Below are 5,000 nucleotides of genomic sequence, written 5' to 3'. Positions count from 1 at the left end.
ACAGTGTTAGAATTCGTTCGCTCGACGGTAAGCAGGTACTGTTTTTATTGAACCAATCGCTGCTGTTTGGTCGTGACGTTTGTAAAGCTCCAAATCCTGTAGGAAGAAGAACAACAACGTCTTTTCCCCGAGATCAAATTCACCAAACATTCTCTTTGTTCTGGTTTTAAATCCTCGATCTCAGGAATCATTACCAACACACAATGTCTGTCTCTTCTCTGATTGGCTGGTGCCCGAACTCACACTTCCGGGTTCTTACAAATCGTCTAGTGTTTTCTGATTCCTGATCTAGTCGCTGGAGAGAAATGAAATTGAGCAGAGGCACTAGGTGGCGCCAGACTGGCAAGAACGATCTATAATTTTGGACCGAAAATCGCGATATCAGACGACACGATTTTGGGAGCATCAAAGCTGCAGCGCTCCTAAAGCCCGATTTATGGATTCGAAGTCTGTGCGCTAGGGATGGGCATGATTAGTCGATTAATTAATAATTGATCATTAATAATTTCATCGATTCCGTTCATTTTAATCAACAAACTGAATGTATGTTTGTGTGTCGTGACCAAACAGGTGTGTACATGTGTCTCTGCATCAGAAGGAGCGAGACACAAACAGTGGGTCAGTCTGTAACGAACCGAAGCACAAATGTGGATTTAACCAGGATTTGTAGAAGAAATTCCACACTTTCCGTTGCGTTGGGACAAGTGTGAGTCCATGTGCACAGTGGATAAAGCAGCACATATGTTTCTGTGTCCAGTGGGAAAAAGTTTTTCCAGGTGAGAGTCGCTCAATGTGGATGACGAGGCCCCGCCCCCCTCCCCCCGTACGCTGTCCTGGTTTTGACAAACACAAATCTGGTCACACTGACCTGTATTCACCTGAGTCATGTCTTTTAATCCAACACAAGTTGAACCACATCAGCGACACAAGAGCTGGAGTTTTATCTTCACTTAGTTTATGTAAATTAGTGATGTGGTTTTAAGTTTTGTTTCTGTGAGATTTGAACAAAACTGAATTAAACACATTATAATGTCAAACAGCTGATGTGGATCTAGAGTCGTTATGTTTATATGTCGTAAAGTTGAATTTATTGATGCAGATTAGTGCAGATAGTAATAATAATGATGATCATTTTAATATAAAAATGTTAATAATCGATCGTTAATTCTGAAATCGTTATTCTGAAAATGTAATCGAAGCCCATCCCTCGTTGACATGTTTTTCTCTCAGACGGAGACGGAGTTTTGGTTCATTCTGGTATTTTCGTGATAAACGTCCTAAAGTTTCCTCTTTTTCAGTTGGAGACTCGTCTGTTCTGAATCTGTCTGATTTTTATTAAACTCGAGCTTTTCCTTTGTGTCTCGACTCAGTTTCTTTTGTAAAATAATATAAGAAGTCAATAAAACGTTCAAAAACTGCAACATTTTACTGGATTTTTTGTGTGTTTTATTTAAAATGGTGACACAGCAGTAAATATTTCTATATATATTTATGTGCTGTAAGACTCTGACAGAAGCTCTAGAGCGACATTTGTACATTTTTCAAAATAAAACAGTAAAATTGCGTTCGTGAGTGACCTAAACACATAAATATTTATTCTTCTACACGTGTAAACCAGACGGCAGTGAAAAGTGAACAGTTAGTGGTTTAAGGTTTTAAAGCTGCACTAAGTCACTTTTCTAGCAATTTAATCGTCTCCATGGAGATGTTTTCACGGCGACTAGAATGTTCCGCAATATGACAGGAAATGAAGGAAATAAAAACACGTGTATTAGAATAAATGAAAGAGGTTTGTTTAAAATCTGTGTCGTTCGTTTTTCAAAATAAAATGAAAAATAAGAAAAAAAAAAGAAAAAACAGATAATGATTCGTTTTTTCAGTTTTCGATTTTGTGTTTAAATTAAAAAAGAAAAACAGACTAAACCAAGACCAAACCAGGACTAAAACAGGACTAAAACCAGGACTAAACCAGGACTAAACCAGGACTAAAAACAAACCAGGACTAAACCAGGACTAAAACAGGACTAAACCAGGACTAAAACAGGACCAAAAGAGGACCAAAACAAGACTGAACTTAGACCGGGACCAGACCAGAACGAAGACCAAGACTGGGACCGGGTCTGAGCCCAGGACCAGACCAGGACCTGGACTCAGACCGTGATTGAGACCAGAACTGAGACCAGGACCAGACCAGGACTGAAAACTGTTCACTCCTGGTTCAGTCCTGGTTCAGTCCTGGTTTAGTCCTGGTTCAGTCCTGGTTTAGTTCTGGTTTAGTCCTGGTTTAGTTCTGGTTTAGTCCTGGTTCAGTCCTGGTTTAGTTCTGGTTTAGTCCTGGTTCATTTTTCATTTAAACACAAAATCGAAAAATAAAAAAATCGATAGTTGTGTTTTTTTTCCTTTTCCTATTTTTGGTTTTATTTTGAAAAACGATTGACACACAGATTGTTTAATGCCATACTGTGGAACATTCCAGGCACGGCAATGACATCTCCATGGAGACGAGCAGAACGCGTGCGATCGGGAAAGTTCCGTAGTGCAGCTTTAGCACAAACATCGACACAAACACGTGAGATTTTCTTCTTCCACGTTTCACTTTAAAGGTTCACTGTGTAACTTTTCCCGTGGAGTTTGTTTCCCAGTACGGTTTTTAAACTTTTCTATCTCCGTGGAGACCAAACCGGATGCAGTTCCAGGTCAGATCTGTGGAGAGGCGACCTCGCTCACGGTCACAACGTCTGGTTTTTCTGGGGATTTTTTGAGCTTTTAAATCCACCTGTGATTTAGTGGAGCTGTTTAAAGTCACACTGCGGAACATTCCGGACAGAGCGATGACGTATCCATGGAAACAAGCAGGTGACGGACGTGTGTGTGTGTGTGTGTGTGTGTGTGAAAGTGTTTGGACCTGAAATGTTCTGGATTATAAAAAATCTTAAAGCTGCTGCGTAACTTTCCTCGTGGAGGGTCTGTCACCTGCTCGTCTCCATGGTGATGATGTTGTTTTGTCTAGAATGTTCCACAGTGTAGACGGTGTCGGGGAGTAACAGATTACATGTACCAGAGTTATGTAATCAGAGTACAAATGATGACTCATACCAGGCCGGGACTGAGACCGAAACCAGACTGGGACCAGACTGAGACCGGGACCGAGACCAAGACCGGGACCAGACCAGAGGATCAGAGCCCACAGCAGGTCCAGAGCTCGAAGCTGAGGCTCGGAGTCAAAGCTCGGAGTCCAGTCTGGTCCCGGTCTGGTCCCGGTCTGGTCCCGGTCTGGTCCCGGTCTGGTCCCGGTCTGGTCCAGGTCTGGTCCAGGTCCCGGTCTGGTCCCGGTCTGGTCCGGTCCTGGTCTGGTCCGGTCTGGTCCTGGTCTGGTCCGGTCTGGTCCCGGTCTGGTCCTGGTCTGGTCCGGTCTGGTCCCGGTCTGGTCCTGGATCAGTCCTGGTTCAGTCCGACATCACAGTCAGTGAAGTCATGTAAACGGGAAACGGTCGTTATCTGTTTTTTCATTTTGGTTTTGGAGACAAATAATGAAGAAAATAGTTGATTTTTCATTTTCTTATTTTTGGTTTTATATTGAAAAACAAATGAACGAATGAACGAGGTCGATGGCTCAGATCTGCAGCCTCACCTCCATCCGTCTGCCCCAGGGCGGCTGTGCGGAGCAGTTCATGAATGAACTTGAATCATCTCCATGGAGACGAGGAGACGAGCAGGGAGTAAACCCGTTTATCTGGGGTCGGGTCGAGGCGCGTCAGGGACTCCCAGACTTCCCTCACCCCAGACACTTCCTCCTTGTCTCCCAGGTAACAAACCCTCCACCAGAAAAGTTACGCAGTGCAGCTTTAAGACCAGAGTGGCTCCTCCCTGTAACAGTGAACAGTTTTTACAGTAATAAACTGTTTTTTAAACAGTAATAAACAGTAATAAACAGTAATAACATTTGTATTTGTGTAACAGCAGTGATTTACACGTTTCCCTTTCACTTTAAATATTCCTAAAATACAATTAAAATATGGATCCAGCCGCCGCTGACTCCTGTTTATATTAGTCTAGATTGAAATGTTTAGTCCTGGTCCAGTCCTGGTCCAGTCCTGGTCCAGTCCAGGTCCAGTCCAGGTCCAGTCCTGGTCCAGTCCAGGTCCAGTCCAGGTCCAGTCCAGGTCCAGTCCAGGTCCAGTCCAGGTCCAGTCCAGTCCAGTCCTGGTCCAGTCCTGGGATCCTGTAGGAGTAAATGTTCTGTTAATCCCGGTGTCTCTCCTGGTCTTCCTCTGCGTCTCGTCTCCTGTAACACTCAGTTTAATCTTGATCATCCTCTGCGTCTCTTCTCTAACAATGACATTTATTCCTTGTTAAACTCCGTCTCTTCCTCTGCGTTTCTCTGTTTAATCCTTGTTAAATTCGTCTCCTGTAACACTCAGTTTAATCTTGGTTTTCCTCTGCGTCTCCTTTCGGACAATGACCTCTATTCCTTGTTAAACTCCTGCTCTTCCTCTGCGTCTCCTCTGTTCTGATGATGAATCTTCCTCTACGTCTCATCTGTGGTGTTTATGTTTAATATTTATTAAACTCCGGTTCTTCCTCTGAGTCTGTTTTGTGGTGATTGTTTAATCCTGGTTTTCCTCTGCGTCTCCTCCTCCTCGTTTCTCTCCTCTGCGTCTCCTCTGTTCTGATGATGAATCTTCCTCTGCGTCTCGTCTCTCGTAATCGTCTCTGATCTCAGTTTCTTATTCAGTCTTCCTCTGCATCTCGTCTCCTGTAATAGTCAGGTTAATCCTGCTCTTCCTCTGCGTCTCCTCTGTTCTGACGTTGAGTCTTCCTCTGTCTCTTTTGTATTTAATCTTGGATCTTCCTCTGCGTCTCTTCGGCGGTGTGTCTCTGATTCCTTGTTAAACTCTGGTTTCTCCTCTGCGTCTCGTCTCTGGTGTTTTTCTGTTTATTCTTTGTTAAACTCTGGTTCTTCCTCTGCGTCTCGTCTGTGGTGTTTTTCTGTTTATTCT

At 43.5% G+C, this 5,000-nt stretch overlaps 2 protein-coding genes across 3 annotated transcripts in view; one reads left to right on the top strand and one right to left on the bottom strand.

The window, feature by feature from the left end:
- wdr74 (WD repeat domain 74) overlaps positions 1–1,428 on the top strand; it is an 8,298-nt gene extending 6,870 nt beyond the window's left edge. For both annotated transcript variants that reach the window (XM_020925055.2, XM_055166618.1), the window contains exon 5: positions 1–1,428. This exon is cut by the window's left edge and continues 792 nt beyond it. The gene's annotated coding sequence lies outside the window, so the exon portion shown is untranslated.
- Positions 1,429–4,924: 3,496 nt separating this feature from the next.
- The window catches only part of zgc:162872 (BAR_ACAPs and ArfGap_ACAP domain-containing protein), a 26,388-nt gene continuing 26,312 nt past the window's right edge, over positions 4,925–5,000 (bottom strand). The window contains exon 22 of the mRNA XM_055166590.1: positions 4,925–5,000. This exon is cut by the window's right edge and continues 292 nt beyond it. The gene's annotated coding sequence lies outside the window, so the exon portion shown is untranslated.

The sequence above is a fragment of the Boleophthalmus pectinirostris genome, unplaced genomic scaffold, assembly GCF_026225935.1.
Source record: "Boleophthalmus pectinirostris isolate CB_2022bp ecotype Guang Dong unplaced genomic scaffold, ASM2622593v1 HiC_scaffold_9, whole genome shotgun sequence".
NCBI lineage: Eukaryota > Metazoa > Chordata > Actinopteri > Gobiiformes > Gobiidae > Boleophthalmus > Boleophthalmus pectinirostris.
Note: the sequence above shows the minus strand (reverse complement) of the source record. Positions and strands in the feature narration are given on the sequence as shown.